The sequence below is a fragment of the Ascaphus truei genome, chromosome 4 (genome assembly GCF_040206685.1).
Source record: "Ascaphus truei isolate aAscTru1 chromosome 4, aAscTru1.hap1, whole genome shotgun sequence".
Lineage (NCBI taxonomy): Eukaryota > Metazoa > Chordata > Amphibia > Anura > Ascaphidae > Ascaphus > Ascaphus truei.
This window is the reverse complement of record NC_134486.1, coordinates 308,399,265-308,419,192: the sequence shown is the minus strand read 5'-3', so window position 1 is coordinate 308,419,192 and position 19,928 is coordinate 308,399,265. Positions and strand designations below refer to the sequence as shown.

At 42.6% G+C, this 19,928-nt stretch overlaps 1 protein-coding gene across 6 annotated transcripts in view; it reads right to left on the bottom strand.

Annotated features, from left to right (window-relative positions):
* The window catches only part of NHSL1 (NHS like 1), a 258,599-nt gene that overhangs the window by 185,330 nt on the left and 53,341 nt on the right, over positions 1-19,928 (bottom strand). The window lies entirely within an intron of this gene.

Sequence of the window (19,928 nt, the reverse complement as noted above, 5' to 3'; positions counted from 1 at the left end):
CTTGAAGCAGGCGAGCCTGGTTCAATTTCTGGTGTCAGCTCCTTGTGACCAAAATCACTTTATCTCCCTGTGCCTCAGGCACCTAAAACATAGATTGCAAGCTCTGCGGGCAGGGACTGTGTCTGCAAAAATGTCTCTGTAAAACACTACGTAAAACTAGCAGCGCAATACAAGAACTAACAATTATTATTATTATTATTAACTAAAGGGTTCTTTACAGTAAGGGCAGTTTAAATGTAGAATTTACTGCAGAAGGAGACTGTGATGGCAGATACAATAGCTATCCTTAAGAAAAGGTTAGACATCTTTTTAGAAAATAAAAGTATACAAGTATGTAGCAAATAAGTTAAACAAGAAATATGTTGATTCAGGGAGAAATTTGATTTGCAGCCACAAAGGAATTCATTTTTCCCCTTAAGCGACATTTTTGTTTCACTGAGGTTTTTAATTTCCCTTCCTCTGGATCTATACAAATACAAATACAGTATAGGATGAGTGTCTTATAGTGGTCTGCAATAAATGGAACATATAGTAGCTTGAACTCAATGGACATTTGTCTCTTTTCAGCCTCATCTACTATGTAACAAAGTAACAATCGGTTCACATACAAGGGAGGAGCTGTAGCAGCTGTAACCTCGTCTATATTTGGGATTACAACGTTTAGCAAGCTATTAAAGCTGCAGTTCAGTCTTTTTTTTATTTTGATTTTTTTTTTTTACTTCAATAGTTTCACGTGGGCAATCTCTAATTACCTAAAGAACTGTATCGCTGCAGGTCAATTCGTTCTCCATGTATTGATCGGCGAAATTTGGTGACATCATTAGTGAAGGGATCTGGTTTTTTTTCTGCTTCTGTCGCTCAGTGGAAGCTCATGAATATTCATGAGCACTCCTGCACTGACATGTGCTAGAGGGAGGGCAGGGCTGACAAAGGGGTGTGCCAGGGCTTGTGACAGGACATGAAGGGGCAGTGCCTTAGCAAATGGTTGTTAAAATAGAATACAAGAAAATTGGTCTTTCAAAGTTGTTTTTTTAAAAACAGAAAATGCTAAAAGTATTTTTTCTTATTACAGAAATGATTTATTAAAAAAAACCACACATGCAGGATATTGACTGAACTGCAGCTTTAAACATATATATTTTAAAATAGTTGTCTGGCATTTTGAGGCAAATGCGTTGCCCCTTTCCCCTCCCCCTCATTGGGTTGCTGGCACCACCGGATTGTACCCCATGTCACTGGAATTCATTCATTTCTAGGTCCTATAAGGGACACCATTTGAATATGATATCGCAGTTCACAATTTTCGGCCTTTTGACATTACTATTTCTTTGTCATAACAAACCGCCCACTTGGTCTGACCTACGCCTGAGCTGGAGCCCTCCAACAGAGGGTTACTGTGTCCAGCAGGCACAGCTAGAGCTCTGATGTCTGTGTAACAGAGCCACTGGTAATTGTGCCTGCAATAGCCCTATGCTGAATGGGTGTTGTTCTGCAACAAAGAGGGGGAGTTCACTGCAACAGTCCGACACAGACTATCTGTCCTTTTGCAAACCAGCAACAGGTGCAAGCAGGGTCAATGCAAGTAGACCAGGGGTGGGAAACTCCAGTCCTCAAGGGGCCATAAGCAGGGCAGGTTTTCAGGGTATCCCTGCTTCAGCACTAGTGGCTGCCTTTACTGAGCCACCTGTGCTGACGCAGGGATATCCGGAAAACCCGACCTGTTGGTGGCCCCTTGAGGACTTGAGTTGCCTTGGGTGACGCGGTCGGGGGGCGGGTCAGGGGAGGTTATTTTGGGGCAGCTGTTCCCACCCGTCACTGTTTTGCGTATATTGTTGTGGTTGTTATTGTTTGAAGTTTATTAAGAAAACTAAATAAATAATAATTATAAGAAATATGAGAATAAGGACTGAAGTTCCTTGATGGTAGGGAAATAAGCCTCCGTTTTGTTACCCATAAGGTTACCCAAGTGTGGTGGTGGTTGTTGCCTCTGTCACAGCTGCAGTTGGGGGGAGGGGACGTAAGTGTGCTTATTCTTCCCAGAAGGGGCTCTGTACTTGGTAAAACCCAATGGGGCTGAAAGTGGCGAGTTGGCAGGTCTCATTTAAACGTGACTTCCGGGAGCCCACTCGCGTCAACGGCCAGGACACGTGGGCCCGGCTTGGGTGTCACGGGTGATCAGTTCAAGGACCTTTGCCCTTTAACCCTTTTTGGGCGAGCGCTCTGGAGGAGGTACCACTTACCAATTATTTAATGGTTAAAAAAAAAAAAGACCTTGTCTTGTCGTTATTTGTGTGTTATTCATGCGGGGTCCTGGGTATCTGGCGTAGAAGGGAGCTCCCTCGCAGTCTCCCAGGTCATGTAACCTTAAAAAAGCGCTCAATATTCACTGCTGAAAACAACAGGAAAAACATGCAAGGGTGGAAATGTCATCTTATGCAACAACCTGGCAGACCAGCTGCACTTCCACCTTTATATTTATGCATGTAATGCCTTTGTTTTGCACCTGTGATTAGAGGGTGGAACAAAGCCTGCTGGCTAAGATAATAGTGCCATGTAACAGGAACCTGTTTCTCCTGGTGATATTCACAACAATAAGCCTTTGTCTGCTGGCAACCTGAGATGCTATACACTCAGGAGCAGGAGTCAGGCCGCACAGCATCCACACTGCAGGTACCAAGTATTCAGAGGAAATGAGATTAGGCCGAACACTAACCAGTCCCGGCTGGACTATCTGTCCTTGTGCAAACCGTGTCATTCAAAGATAAAACAAATACACCAAAAACGAAATATTTCCCTTGGTTCTTTGCCCAGGCCTATTCATTTTCTTACCCGTTTCTAAAATGACCCGTTAACCCTTCAGTGCAGGGATCTGAAGTACAAAACCAATGCCTGTAAATTCAATGTCTGCAAGTGATTGTGTTAAAGGAGCAATGCAAGCTGTTTTGTTGTAGTTTTTTCTTCTTCCTTTTTTTTAATACAGGTTTGAATCGTGGCGTCCCCAGAGCTGAACCCCGTTAATGCCAGCTCCGGGGAACCCCTGCTTCTGGAGATACGTACCTCCGAAGGGGGGCGCCGGTATCTCCTGCAGTTCTCTGCAGTTTAAAGTCCCTAGTTATATGGGCCAATAGAAAGCCGCCACGGGTGATGTCACAGCTTCCTATTGGCCCACCTGGCACGGGTGCTTTGAAAAGCATCCATAATGTGAACCCTGGAGGGGCTACCGACACCCACTACAGAGGTAAGTACCTCCGGAAGCAGGGGTGTGATAAAGGGGCTCTGCCAGGGCAAACTGTTGTTGAACACAGTAACATCAGACAAGGGAGTAGCACAGGCCACCATGTTTACAAGCAAACTATTTATTGGTGTCAGGTTTTGATTCCAAAAAAGTAATATAACCGAGATTTCACTCTTTAACCATGTCACTGCCTTTAATACAGCTCAGTCCTAGTAGGGACTGCCACTTTAAGTGCTAGGAATATGGCCGGCACTATTTACATTGAACTAGTAATAATAGCAAAAATCACAACGCAGTGTAGCTGTGCAGGACGTGTGTAACACCCCACAGGAACACTGGCGTTATTATATCACTTATGCACGGAGTTTGCTTCAAATATTTCTCCCTGTGAAAGTCGGCAAACTAAGGAACCTGGTATGGGCCGAGGAATGTGCTCAGCGATCCTGCGGCATTCAAGAAACAGTAGGAGCACTAAAAGAGATAACAAGAATATCTTTCTCTTTCACTCAAGCACACAGTGAAACGCTCTAAATACATATTTCTGTAATAGGCCTCAATAGACACCAAATGACAGTGCCAATAAGAGACAAATCACCATGTCAGTGCCACCATTGAGGCTGAAGGGAGAGTTGTATACTGGCTTCCCTTAATTGAATATCCACTTTTTCAGCTAGAGTTAAATACCTGCATGCTCAAAGACGATGGCAAGATTTTTTTTTGGGCGGGGGGGGGGATAAAGTTGGCTAACAAAAAGACTGGCGACATGACTGTTTTTTTCCCATCTACTTGCAATGTAAGGGTGAGGCTCTCAATTCCCAGGATTCAATGTAAGAAGAGATGCTTCATGTCATTCAACAAAAGTTAATCATACATTTATTGTGGGTGGAACCGATTTAACTAGGACAGAGGCAACCACCGTGTTGAAGTAAAGTGGCCTCCCAACTTGACTCTGTGTACTCACAGGATGGAATATACAGTGAGATAACCACATGCTCGTTCCTGTGTGTGTGAGCCCCAGCACTATGCTTTTGGAAAAATATACACGTTAATCAGCAATACCCCCCACAATGTGCTTAGGACTACAACCTTCATTAAATTATATGTTGTGACATGTTGTGATATTTGTCAGCATTGATATTTGATTTGAATGATCGGAGAAAAAGTCTATTTTGAATGACCCTGTAATAAGCAGTGTTATCACTGTAGTCAGTGGCACGATCATATCTGTACAGATGTAGCAAGACTTACTGCCCTCAGCGCCACGGACCAACAAGCAAAAGTCTATGGTACTGGGGACAGCGTCTGCTACGATCATATGCGGGGGGTCCATACTTCTCAATGGGACCAGTGGCAGACTTACATTTCTACCGCCTGTATGCGCCCTGTGTCTTAACGCATTGACGTCACAGCGTCATGTGATGTTGGGTCGCCATAACGACGCAACACTACAGGAGGGGGCTGCTCCGGAAAAGGTAAGGCTTTCTCACACACACACACACACACACACACACACACACACACTTTTTCTCCCCAAAAATTGCGGCCCTGCCAAAAATTGCCATTCTAAGCTATAGCCCACTCAACCTAATGAGAAATCTGCCACTGAATGGGACTCCCCCTGCGGTAATCCTTTGGTGTCGCAACCATGATCCTCGCGATGTTAAGTCTTGCTACATCTGTAAGTTCATAGTGGTTCGTTTTCTTTTTGTTTGGCTTCTGTATCTCAGGCAGCAGGAATGTAGCAAAAAGATACCAGAGGGTTTAATATTGAAGAGAATGGCACTAACTGCTTCAACAGGTACCAAGAAGAAAAAAGTAGTTAATCAGCACATGTGTAGGCCAAATCCCTGGGTTTCATGCGACCCAATCCTATCAATGAAGTCCTGCACACGCCTTCCTCTCAGCAGATACATGCTGCTCCCAACACCTCTTTATGGACCCTCACAATATGATTGTCACTGCGAAAAAAAAAGCTCAATGCAGCTGAATGTGGAATGTGGTTTGTAAGAATTAAAAATGAACTTGGCTTCTAGATCATTTTACAGGCCATTTCTACTTTCTACTTCCTGGAGTCTTGACAACTGCTTGGCCTCAATGCTTCATTATCTAAGTACAATGTGGGATAGCAGATAAGGGTCTGGAATATTAGAGACTGAGCATTTCCAGGCCTCCTCTAATCTCCATGTGCAGCCAGGAGCACTACACAGAAGGCTATATTTCACCTGTGTTATATCTGAATTAACCTGTTGATTGAAATCCGGGAACCGCTTTTACCTTGAAATACTTATATCTCTTTGTTGACAGTTTCATTCTCATCTTCTAAAATGAATCATTTGTGGACCTTTTAGTGCATTAACATTCGCTATCACATTTTCTGTTTTTTTGCCTAAATACCATCATTATTAGATTTGACTTGACACATACCACGCAGGGGCAGTCCCTCGTGACATCGCTTCAAATGAAACCACTCCAGTAAAAACACAGTTGTTACGTTTTTTCCTTTAGCAGTCCATGAAACATCCCTCTTGTTTTTCTGCACTGCATTACTTTATCTGACACGGTGGTTCTGTTAAGATATCAGTCTTCTGGGCTGAGAAGCAGCTTTGGAAGTTGACATGATGATGCTAACAGTTTCCACACTGGCTCCTGGAATTACCAGGTCAATGCAAATTCCTAGCGAGAAATTGCTCTGCAAAATGCACATAAGCAACACCAATAAGGATAAGTGCTTTTGCTTTTTTTTTTGCATGTATTTTGCTAAAAACAAATAAACATTTGTTTTATGTAACTGATGATTTATGATACACGCCTTCTGGGGATGATTATGTTTTTGTGTCTCCTATTTCTAATGCTTCCCATCCTACTCTCAGTATTGCTCTTGGAGAGGCAGCCCTTAAAGAAACAGATGACATCTCCAGCACAGGCCCCCGATTGCCTGGACTATTGTTTGTTCTTCCTGCATTAGAGAGCTGCTTCTTAGGATTTCCTCCTGTCTCCAGCTCCCAGCTCCCTTCTCTGCCACTCTCCTTGCAGAAATGTCTCTACCATTGTTTTCACTGCCTGACACGTGGTTTATTTGAAGACGAGCCATGCTATCTTTGAAGTCTATCTAAGATGTTTAAGAGGTTTAGGAAGCAATCCAAGAAGCACTTAAAAAAAATATATATTTTATATTATTATTATATTTTATTTTTTATTTTTTTACTATATGCAGACTTTGATTACTTTTATTGAAAACAAATTACCTAAGCTGCTGATCAATTTGTTATCCATGATCGATCAGCAAAGATCCTGCTTCCCAGGGTTCACTAAATGGCTGACTTTCAGTTTCAATCAATCCATCAGTCAGTGTAACTCAGTAGCTACAATGTATTCTTATATTACCAAGGTAACATTATCTATCGTTACAGTTTGCAGTTCAAACAGCTGGGAACATTGGCAACAAATGGTCACAAATAAGACGTTTTCTAAAACTTGTTATAGAAATCAGTGGATGCTCAGTATATTAAAACTCATTACAAATAGCATTATTGAATAATAATAAAAAATGCTGTAAGTATAATCTAATACTACAGAATTAATTTATTAAAAACACACATGCAGAATATTGTATGTATGTACAGTCATGTGAAAAAGAAAGTACACCCTCTTTGAATTCCATGGTTTTACATATGAGGACATAATAACAATCACCTGTTCCTTACCAGCTCTTAAAATTAGGTAAATACACAACCTCAGATGAACCAAAACACATGACATATTACACCGTCGTATAACCCTTCCCAGATTGATGGGCAGCAACAATTGCTTCTCTAAGATCATTGCTGATGTCTTTCCTCCTTGGCATTATGCTAACACACCTGAATGCTCCAGACCAGCAAACTGCTAAAACTTCGGCTTTTATAGAGGTGGTCACAATTGCTGATGATCAATTAATCAAGGGCATTTGATTAGCAGCACTTGTCTGCTACTTAGCATCTTAATTCCTATGGAAACAGTAAGGGTGTACTTAGTTTTTCACACATGGCTTCTCCATTTTGGCTTTATTTTTGTTAAATAAATCATGACACGGTGTAATATGTCATGTGTTGTCGTTCATCTGAGGTTGTATTTACCTAATTTTTAGACCTGCTAAGGAACAGATGATTGTTATTATGTCCTGATATGTAAAACCATAGAATCCAAAGAGGGTGTACTTTCTTTTTCACATGACTGTATGTTTTATATACATAACGCCATTTATGTACATTGTGCATCACAAAAGTAATACACGTGACATAAAAATATAACACATAATGGGAATAAGTGCTTCAGACATGCCAGTAACAATAGGAAATGGAGTTCCTGCCCCGAAGAGTTTACAATCTAAGTGGTAAGTATGGAGAACTTACAGAGACAGTACGAGGGTGTTCTGGTAAGTGAGTCTGCAAGGGGCCAAGGCCAGTGCATATAAGATGTATAGTATCAGCTAGCAGAGCTACCCATGTGCTTGGTTCAATGTGCGTTTTGAGATAAGTCTTAAAGATGGCGTGATGGTGCTAGTCGGATATTGAGGGGAAAAGCATTCCAGGTGTGGGGCAGTGAGTCAGAACGGTTTTAGGTGGGAGAGATATAAAAAGGTAAACAGAAGACATCCTTGAGCAGAACATGAGAGTCGGGAAGGTGTATAACGAGGAATTAAGGCTGAGATGTAAGGAGGGGCAGAAGAGTGTAAAGCCTTAAAAATGAGGAGAAGAATTTTGTAAGTAATACGGGATTTGATAGGAAGCAAGGAGAGGGATTTCAGCAGGAGAGACGCTGAAACAGATTTAGGAACGAGTAGAGTGATTCTAGCAGCAACGTTAAGGATAGATTGTAAGGGAGACAGGTAACAGGCCGGAAGGCCGGACAGTAGAAAGTTACAATAGTTGAGACGGGAGAGAATGAGGACCTGCATTAGAGTTTCGCCATAGAGGGACAGCAAAGGGCGTATCTTTGCAATGTTACAGAGGTAAAAACGACAAAAACATTGTGAATGTGAGGGAGGAGTCCCATTTGACCCCTTGGCAGTGTGCTTGTGATACTGAGTGTATGATAATACTGCCAACAGTAATGTCGAAGGGGACAGTAGGGCCAGGTTTGTGAGGAAGTATGCGGAGCTCCATCTTGGACATGTTAAGTTTGGGTCGGCAGAGAGCCATCCATGTTGATATAGCAGAAAGATTCAGAGAAGTTAGTCTGTACAAGCATGTGTGAGGTCAGGCGTAGAAAGGTAAATTTGTGTGTCATCAGCATAGAGGTGATATGTGAACCCTAGAGATTTGATAAGGTCACCTAGAGAGAATGTGTAGAGAGAAAAGAGAAAAGGTCCCAGGACAGAGCCCTGGCGTACACCCACAGAGAGATCGACAGAGGAGGAGGAGATGTTAGCAAACGAAACACTGAAAGTACGATGGGAGAGGTTAGAGGAAATCCAGGATAGAGCCCTCTTACGGATACCAAGAGTATGGAGAATGTGAAGTAGAAGAGAGTGGTCTACAGTATCAAAGGCTGCAGAGAGGTTGAGTAATATGAGCAAAGTGTAATGACCTTTGTCTTTTGCAGCATGGGGGTCATTAGTTATTTTTGTGAGAGATGTTTTAGTGGAGTGAGCAGTGCGGAAGCCAGATTGTAGTGCCTAGGAGAGAGTAGGTGTGAGAAAGTGGAGCAAGCGAGAGAACACAAGGCGTTCAAGGAGTTTAGAGGCAAAAGGCAGGAGGGAGACAAGGCGATAATTAGAGAGACAGGTAGGGTCAAGCTTGCTGTTTTTGAGTAAAAATATAACTGCTGCGTGTTTGAAGGAGACGGGAAAGGCACCAGAGGAGAAGGAGCAGTTAAAAATATGTGTAAGTGTAGGGATTAGAGTAAGAGCAAGAGGTTTGAGGAAATGGGAGGACATGGGGTCAAGAGGGCAGTGGGGAGAAGAGGAGATCAGTAATGACAAGTCCTCCTCTGTGACAAAGGAAAAGGAGTCAAGAAAGGCAGGGGAGAGTTAGAAAGAGGTGTAGAATGTGAGGATATTGCTTGGATTGCCACTTTAACACTGAATGATTTGCAAAAGATTGTGTCTATGTTTTTCCTGGAAATACCTGTAAGATTTCTCACTTATCTCTCCACTGTCCAATGCCTTTTCTAACTGGTCCCGGATCAAAGGCCTCGTTATAAATTAGACCAAAAGTAATTTCTCACTTTAAAAAATCTTTCAAAAATATACTTTTCAGATTTTTTCGAAGGCCTTGGTCTCCTAATTTTAACAAAGTATTCAAATGACTGTGATAAACTCCATTTGTTTTTTGTGTCTGCATCTACATCTTTAACACACTCTACAAGTTATACTGGCTCATAAAAGTGCTGGAAACTTTGTTCTCCTTAAGAGAAGGGTGTTGACGGCCACAAATTCAGTAAGCGTTAAAGCAAAGAGATTTTATTAATACATATATATATATATATATTATTTTTTTAGGTTAAGTGAAGATTCGCTAGGACTTGTTCATGGCTGATTGCCTAAGGGAAAGGTGTGAGTTCAAACTGATTCCATCTACTAAACTATAATTAAATCTCTCTGATTTAAAGAGCTCATCCTGTGCAGTAAAACACCATTACTTTAAAGTTAGTTAATGCCAGTAATTTATTTAAATAAAGCACAGCCACTGTACGATTTGTGCAATAGAACTGTACATACTATTACAATTTATCTTTTTAGTACCTTATTTACAGGGAGCTAAAGAGAAATACCTACAGTCACAAAGAACTCCATGTGTTAAACAACAGACTCTCAATTCATAATGCAGAACAAAACAGTGACCAGACTGCATTTTTAAGTGTCAATACTGCTGTGGTATCCCCCCGATTATTAATCACGGCTGTGTGGTTAACCAGTTTTAATGAGTCATTGAGAAAGATACCCAGATTTGGTCATTTTATTGCTAGGTGTGAATTACTATGGAACTTTCAGGCATGGAACTGGAGCTGAGCTGAGGCTGTTGTTGATAATTATATTGAACCTGTAGTTTTATCTAACATCAGAACAGTGCTGTGATTGTCCCAGTTATTCATTGTTGTTTGCCACTGAGTCCTGAACACCCCATGTCCATGCAGACCACATCTTCAAGTTAAGACCATATTTTCTAAGGAGTACAATGCTGTAAGGCATTTTTATTTGAATGGGTCACAAGACGCCTTACCAATAGGCACTGCTTAGCAAATATGGCAATTTGGCAGGATTTACCAAGTCCTGATAACAGGTATATGAGCTCCATTCTGCGTCAACTACTATTGATGTCAATAGCAGTTAACGACAGATCGACCACTGATACCCCTTATTGGAGCTTAGCGATTCTCCACCTTAAAGTGAAAGAAAGCTGGGCCATGAACGTTAAGAAATAGGGCACATGACTACAGTGACGGAACCCTGCTATAGTAGTTTAAGGGTTAAACTTTTTGAACGTAGCAGGATGTTACCATGGCTTGGGCTTATGTTGGGGGTGGAACTAATAAAGAATAGCAAAGGTGGGTAACTGGCTGCAGGGGCAGCCATTTTGCAACACTGAGAACAGGTTACCGCCCGCCCAGCCCTTTTTTGCTTTGTTCTAATTATGTTTGTGCTCTAATGTTGTCACAGCTTGCGGGATGTTGCTTTCCATCGGAAGTTGCTGGGAGTTTTACCTGGAGTTGAGCCCACCAAAGGGGCATAGTACGGTAGTAGCAATGCCGATAGCCTTGCGGCACGGCTTGCACTAACCTTTGGACATTACGGTGATACGTGCCCATTGGCCCTAGTGCTCACTGGCTGGCATGATATGTTTTGGTTGTACAAATAGGGTTGCCAGGTTGCTTCTCCAAAAATACTGGACTCAATGGTGAAAGGTGCGTCAGGTCACTATGTCCAGGGAGGAAAATACCGGACACATACATGTCCAGTATTACTGTACCTCTCATTTTTTACTGGACACAGTATCCAAATACAGGACAGTCCGATTCAATACCGGACACCTGGCAACCCTATGTACAAACTGTTTAAGTTATGTTAATGTTTGCTGGAAAGTTTGTGTTATGTTAAGTGCTATTGAGATTTGGGTGGGATGGGTTAAGGAAGCAGGAAAATGGAGGAATCTGGAGGTCACGAATCGACTGGAGTTTTCCAAAACGCCACATCTAAAAACACAAAGAGAGCTGAACCTGTGTGGGGGATCTGGAACAAAGTTGTAACCCTACGGACGATTAACAGGGGTGTTCAGTCTACATTTTTATTTAGAAATGCCTTGCTAAGTTTTACCCCGCCCACTTCCAAGAATCCTGTGTATAAGACACTATATTAAAGGATAGTTCCGCAGAGGGGCAAATGATGATTTATTAAAGTGTTAACACATCAATGCTTAGTGATGTTACATTTACTTATCCTAGTCAGTCGGGTCGTTTTGGATGAAAATTGGGACTTCCAAATCTACACCTAACCTTGTCACAACAGTGTTGTTTGGATGCTTAGACTCTAAAATGTTGAGTGTGTTACAAATCTCCATATCCTAAGAAACAATACTGGAAATAATAACTATCTACCAAAGCTAGAAACAAATCACATAATAGGAAGTTGGATGAGTGGGTAACTTATAGCTCTGCTCTGTAATACTACAATCTACCCAATGGATGTCCTTGACTCCTGCCCTGCCCCAATTAACAATAGCAGCAACCTTTATAGACACTATTCAACTTTAGAAGCACACGTTTCGATTCAGAATACCTGCTTAGTCAAACTCGCAATATATTCATTTTAAATGAAAGCCTTAAAAAGCCATTTGTCCACCAACCTACAGGTCCGTTGATGACAGCAGGTGGGTACGGTTTCCTTCATTCGGAGTTCACACGAGAGGAGCGGCCAACGACTGAGATAAGTGAAGAATATGCTGAAACATGCAGCCATCCTTTCTGCAACCTCAGCTTGGGAAATAGGTTATAAACAGCCTCTAATCTACTGTGGTAATTGGTCATTAGAGTACTTTTGCCGGCGTATGCTCAAGCAGGTGGCACTGCTGCTTTAAAGAAACAAACATGTTCCTAATCCCCATTCATAATGTATTCTTTTTGTGTGCTTCATTACAAGGGTCTGGATATATCAAATGATCCTACCCTGCTGTATCTCCCGCTGAGATGCAGAATAACCTCCTTACCTCTCAGACTTTCCAGACAACCCTTTTTTACCCTCTGAAGTGTGCTGAATAATGCACTTGTCTCAGGTCTTAACCCTCTGAGGGGCCAAATTAGCATCACAAATAGAAACTAAAGAAGGGGTGGGGGATCTAAAGATAGTATCTATTCACATTTTCCTAGGGACAAATGCTATAAACGTTTTCTGCCAAATCTATGTTTGTTCTTGGTTAAGATACCCTTCAAAGTTCTCCAAAAAAACACCATGCTTGTTGAATGATTGCTTTTTAAACAAAAAGAAAACATTTGTCAGCAAAATCAATCATCTGGAATGTCTTATGTTAAGAATAATATCCCAGCAGGAAAGAGTAATTATCATTAAAGAGGCAGTGCCATTTACTTGAATGTAGTCCTTAATGTATAATTCACTGTAAACTGATTTAATAGGTTTCGGTCTTGGAGAAATGTCAATATAAAATCCGATTTTCTTGATGCTTATAAACATTATGAATTTTCCAAGAACTGTTTTATTACTGAAATCCTGATCGCATCATCTCAGAATACACTTCTCCAGCTCCTAGCAAAAGGTGGTGAACCTTCAAACAAGGTCCGGGAGCTAAATTCTCTCTGGAGGAGGATTCATGCCAACGTAACTAAAGCTGCCGGCCACTAAGTTAAGTGAACCTCCTACCCTAAGCCCTTACCCTACCCTAACCGCTAAAACCCTTAAATTAACCCCCTATCCTAACCACTAAAACCCCTTAAATGAACCCCCTACCCAGTAATAAAACACCTTAAAAACAGTCGGTGGCAGGGATTCCAGCAGTGAATTGGCGGCGACGGAAGTTCCGTCTGCGGCGAAGAAGTGGTCATTTGGTCACAGTGAAACGGGCGCGACGAAAGGTCCCGTTCCGCAGCCAATAGAGCTACCCATATGCTTCAGTAAAGAGGTGGGTTTTAAGGTGGGCCTAAAAGGTGGAGAGAGAGGGTGGCAGTCAGATATTGAGGAGAAGGACATTCAAGAGGTGTGGGGCAGTGACTGAGAAATGTTTTAGGCGGGAGAGGGCTTTAGATACAAAAAGGGGTGGACAGAAGACATCCTTGAGCGGAATACAAGAGGTGGGTAGGTGTATAGCGAGAAATTAGGGATGAGATGTAAGGAGGGGCAGAAGTGAGGAGGAGAATTGAGTGTGTGATACGGGATTTGATAGGAAGCCAGTAGAGGGATTTAAGCAGGAGAGACGCCGAGACAGATTCAGGAGAGAGTAAAGTGATTCCAGCAGCAGTATTTAGTACAGAATGTAGGAGAGACAGGTGAGAGGCAGGAAGGCCGGACAGTAGAAGGCTAAAATAGTCAAGGCAGGAGAGAATCAATCCTGTGTTAGAGTTTTAGCAGTAAAGCAGCAGAGGAAAGGGCATATATTTGCAGAGAGAACAAATCAAGAGGTTTTACCAACATTGTTAATGTAAGAGGAGAATATGACATGAGAATATGTCTTTGACATATTAAGTTTATGTCAGCAGAGGGCTATCCAGGTTGATATAGCAGAAAGACATTCAGAGACTTTGGTTTGTACAGCAGGTGTAAAGTATGGGGGTTGAAAGGTAAATGTGTGTGTCATCAGCATAGAAGTGATATTTGAACCCAAGAGATGTGATTAGGTCACCTAGAGAGAGTGTACAGAGTGAAAAGAGAAGAGGGCCCCAGTACAGACTATTGGGGCAAGCCCACAGAGAGATCAACAGAGGAGGAGATGTTCACGAAGGAGACCCTGAAAGTACAATGGGAGAAGTTAGAGGAAATCCAGGAGAGAGCTCTATTACGGATACAGAGAATGGAGAATGTGGAGGAGAAGAGGGTGGTCCACAGTATCAAAGGCTGCAGAAAGGTCATGTAATAAAAGCAGGGTGTAATGATCTTGGTCTTTGGCTGCATGAAGGTCATTCGTTATATAAAACCAAACATTTATTAGTAAAGTTGTAAAAGCCAGATCATACCCTTGTCATAACCCAACCTAACGTTTTGCCTTGATTACCATACAATATCTTGTCTGGTTGGCTTCATAATGAGCTTTTAGTTTCTTAAAATCCAAGGCCCTTACATGACTTATGTGACAGCACAAGTATAGGAAACACAGATACATGATTGACTTCTTTATAAATACAGCTAAAAGGTTTTGCCTTCTGATTAGAAGAATCACACATCTGCGTCCCACTAGCAAAATCTGCATTAAAAGAAAAATAATAGTAGCATGGACCCCTCACTATACACCTGCTGAATCTCAACCATTTCCTGGAGACAATAAACATTTCATGCTTGCATGCACGGTGCCAATGAATAAGCTTTCTCCGTTCCTGCACATAGACTCAACAAAAGACGGACACTAAAACTGTTCAAATGATGAGGAAGGAACAGCTCTCCTGTTGAACTCTGAATAGCGCATATTTATATTATGTGTGTATGCACTACATAGGCAGGAAGGGAGTGGGATGTAAAATAGTAACTGGTTGGGTTAATGCTACATTGTTGGAACACAATTTGACTCCAAATAAAGTCTAATGGAGAACCCAATGGGAATTATTTTGCGAAGTCTCCCGGGTACAAAACTGGGTCACAACTCGTGCACTAGCATGCCATCTGATTTACCAAAGAAAACTCCAGTTGCTTTCAATGAGATTCCTTTTCTTTGATAAATATGGTGCTGTGTCAATGATGTAAAAGTACTTGATGCGTGACCCATTCCATCTACATTACTGCCATGATATGTGGTAACAGTATATTCAGTGCTCTGTTATTCCAAGCAGGAAGCAGGAACCCCATCAGTACTTCTGTATCGAGTTTACGCTTGTCTATGCTTATTTCTATGTAATTCTGTTTATGTAATGGATGCCCCTCTGTACCCCCACTGTACCGCGCTTTACAAATACAGGCTAATCATAAAATTAATAGTGTAGTAATCCCAGTGATTTTAGTTCTGCACTGTATCATATAAATCAGATAAATCACCCGCACTCATATAAGAAGAATATGACAAATCGTGATCATCGCTCAATATATTTCTCATAAGTAGAAACATTGCATATAAGTGTAACCCTGCTTCCCCCCCTCCCCCAGACTCTACGGTGGTGTCTAGGGTGCACGAGGGCGGATTACATGCGGTGTGGTGCATACCTGTGAGGAACAGGAGGGCCTGAGCTTCCCGCGATGTTGTGGGGGAGCCAGGACCGGGCTTCTGGGGTGGTAGCCTCCATGATCTCTTAGTGGTGCAGCGCCTCCATCTTCTATACTCCCAGGAATATGGGACAGGACCGGTATAGAAGAACCCCTTGGGTCCCAGGGTAGTACTTTCCAAGTCACACACAGTTTTACGGATGAAGAATAGTCTCTTTATTTGACAAAGCAACAATATCCCAACGATAAGGGCTTCCAACAGCCGCAACATAATAGCCAGGGCGGGTTATACGCCGCTCGCCTTCGCCCAGATAATTCCTCCTCTCCTTCCCTCCAAGTCACTCTTCCGGCAGGATGGTCTGAGCTAGGGCTTCAATACCCCGTGGCCCACCCCCGAGGTAAGCCTCGCGGTGGGTCTTGGATTCTCCCCATCACCAATGGCAGTGGGGTGAGGGCATTGGTCCACCAAGTCTATAACTCTATCAGCTCTACTACAAGACGCTGATTCTTTCCGCTCTGCTTTCGCCTGCACTATGCGCAGGGGAAACTGTAGGCCCCTCCAAATCCTCGGCCCGATCCGCAGGATTTCTTGACTCATGGCCTGTTAGCGGCACTGCATACTCCCGGCATAACTAACCGGCAACTCCAGACTCTGACTAATCTCGAACGAAGAACAACTACTCACCGGAGTTGGCTGCTAAATATAGAGCTAGCCCCGCCCCTCGTGATTTCAACAGGACCTCCCCTCGTGCTCACGCCTGCAGCAGAGTCCAGGCCTGCATCTATCAATCAAGATAGGGCTATTAAGGGGGAAAACCCAGGATGATTACTGGTGCCTGATCTTAACAGGACTTACCACAGCAGAAGGAAGATAGGTATAGCCTGTGCTGTTTACAGGGGGCTACATAAGTAAAAAAAACTACTAACAAGACTCAACAATAAAAAAGTGACAGAACTGGACAGGGAAAACACATATCTCCAAAAATGTTACTTTCCTAACATAGAAAAAGAGACTGACACACACGAGGAGGAAAAGGCAATATATACCCCAAAAAAGGATTCTGTTTACTAGATAGGTGGGGTACACATCAAAAGTGTCTTAGTATGGAATATTCCTCCTTTATCTCAGGTGGTGCTGGAGGCAGTTTTTAAGCTATAGTTCGGCACTACGTTTCCTCTCTTTCCTAAATTGGTGGCTTATACAGTGAATCACTGGAAGTTATTAGGGGCTGGTAAAGCACTATAAAAATGCACTATAAAAATGTCAGTGCACTGTGGGGCACATGCATCAAATAGGTACTGAACCCCATTAATTTCAGCTCTGGGGACCCCCTGCTTCCGGAGATTTTTACCTCCATATGGGGTGCCGGAAGCCACTCCGCTCAGCTAGCAGGGTCCACATTATGACGGAAGTTTCAAAGCTCCCATGCCGTGCGGGCCAATAGGAAGCCATGACATCATCAGGTTCAGCTTCCTATTGGCCTGCATGACACGGGAGCTTTAAACTTTAAACCCCAGCTAGCCCAATCAGAGCTGCTACCAGCACCCCCTACGGAGGTAAGTATCTCCGGAAGCAGGGGGTCCCCGGAGCTGAAATTAATGGGGGTTCAGCTCCGGAGAACCCCTGCTTCAATACAGTGAAATGAAGAAGAAAAAAAACGACACAAATTGCTTATTTAACACAAGTGGCAGCTACGGACAGCACATATGCCAGTCCGGAAGTATGGGTTAAAACACATATTTACTAAGCAATGCTATGCCGTTAGACATTTTAGAGCTGGAAGACAAGTGAATAGGCCATAAGGTGTCTTTTTGAGACAGATGATGTATTTTGGCATAAAACAGTTTAGTAAATATAGGCCAAAATGTTCTGATGATCAAAAGAGCAGACAGGTTTACTAATCTGGGATGCCGTTAATAACATACCCAGTATGACATGATGATGGTGTATGCTGAATACAGACCTTATTTACAGTGCATTGCACTCCTATATAAGCAGCCTCCTGGAGCAGACATGACCTAACATTGTCTTGCCACATTCCTGCAGGTACCTCAGGAATGTGCCAATTGGCCCAAAGCAGTTGGAATATGTTGAGTGCTGATGTGCAAGGGAATTAGCAGATGGCCAAGTGAAGACACAACTTCAAATCTCCATGAATCAAAATGTTAAACTCTTTCAGTGAAAAAAAAAACCGCGCGCTTTCTTTCTGTTTGGTAGTAAGAGCTTGAGTTTTTTTTTAGTCAAATGAGTTCGACTGAGTTACAAAAGCAATGCTGCTTTTCAAAGGTCAGACTGTTTCTGTGGCAGTGATACCTGGTAATACCGTGCACCTATCAAAGTATATGTATAACACAAGTAGTTTATACATTAGTAGTTTAAAGGGGCAGTCCCTCCTAGGACCAAAGTGAACTAATTCAACTGACATGTTTAAGAGGTCTTCTCTGGGTAATTTATACCAACATCTGACACCTATATTTATTTTTTAAAGTTAGACTTTGATTTCCTCTGGATACTCCCTTCTGTGTTATGTCACTGTGTGTGTACAGCAAGAGCTTGCAAAACCAGAGTCACCACCTCCTCTTATCTTTATTGTTACTCTGATAAGGACGAGGTGGGATAAGGGTACAAAAAAAACACATGATTGACAAACATTTCCCCATTCAGAGGCCCCTACAAAATTAAGGTGGGCGACCATAGCCTACATTCGCTAAAGGGTGCTAAGTTTTAGCACGACCTAACTCCCATTCAAGTTAGGACGTGCTAAAGCTTAGCACCAGTTACTGAGCCTAGGCCTATGTAGGATTGCAACTTTAAGTCATCCAGTTGAATGAATATCTGTGGGGTAACTCCGTCTTTCTGAATTACTTATGATGCTACGTAAACAACCCCTACATGATAACATCATAATGCCACAAGAGACGGACTGTAGGAAGACAATCAAACGTGTGTACAAGTCTGTTGGAAAGACTGAGAGTGTAAGAAGTTAGGTAAGAAAAAATGCACAAATGCGCACCAGGGATTAGTTAATGGTAATTTATTAAAAATACATAGAAACTGAGGGGATCCAACCCCACCTCAGCTAAAATGCTATAAAGCTTGGACACAGTACCTATAGAATGTGACCTCTGATACTACCTAAGCCCTAAACAGTACAACATACAAAATACAGTAAAATACAAATGATCAATAAAACAAAAGTGAAAATCCGTCTAACGATTTGAAGTGAAACCGCCAAAGATAATCAAACAGCTGGCAAGGGGAGACGGACACTTACACTGAGGCAGAAATGCGGGTTCACGGTGTCCTCTACGCGTTTCGCACAACGTGCTTAGCTTGACGAAGCACGTTGTGCGAAACGCGTAGAGGTCACGACAGGTCATCCTGCGCGTGTTTCCTGACAAGCTGAGACGGAGCCTGCGAGAGGCACAAGCGGTGTGTTCCATCTTCACGGTGCCGAGATCCGGATCTTCATGCGGACACCGTGAACCCGCATTTCTGCCTCAGTGTAAGTGTCCGTCTCCCCTTGCCAGCTGTTTGATTATCTTTGGCGGTTTCACTTCAAATCGTTAGACGGATTTTCACTTTTGCTTTATTGATCATTTGTATTTTACTGTATTTTGTATGTTGTACTGTTTAGGGCTTAGGTAGTATCAGAGGTCACATTCTATAGGTACTGTGTCCAAGCTTTATAGCATTTTAGCTGAGGTGGGGTTGGATCCCCTCAGTATCTGTGTATTTTTAAGAAATTACCATTAACTAATCCCTGGTGCGCATTTGTGCATTTTTTCTTACCTTGTTTTTCAGGGTGCCCTCCCCCCTCTTGTAGGGGGGATCACCTTGAAGTAGGAGCCCTTGGGGAGACGCTCCATGCGCGTGCTGCAAAGGGATTTTCCATATTTAACAGTTACAGCACGAGCGCTGAATATCCTTCCTTTTCTGCTTTCAAGTGTAAGAAGTTACTTCGTATATATATATATATATACGCAGACGTAAAAGAAAATATACAGCAGACCAAAAGTATTCTGGGCTCCTTTCAAGAGTTGCTGTCCCAGGCTCAAACCTTTGCGTTTTCCTTTGAGGTTTATAGGAGTCTTGGAAGCGAGTCCGCTGAAGATAAACATGGGCTCCTGCACCATCTGCCTCACACACTCAAGTTATCCGTGTTTCTTCTTAACCCTGTCATTGCCGAGGGACCTCCGTCTCCCCTGAAGTGTCCGGAGCGTTTCCTGATTGCAATCCAAAAACACATCCTCCTCCCCATTGCCTGACAGAAGAACCTGGCTATTATCACCCCCTCTCGTAACTGACCCAAAAATAACCATTTTGTAAAGAATTCAACACTCCAATTGGCTTCCTTAAAC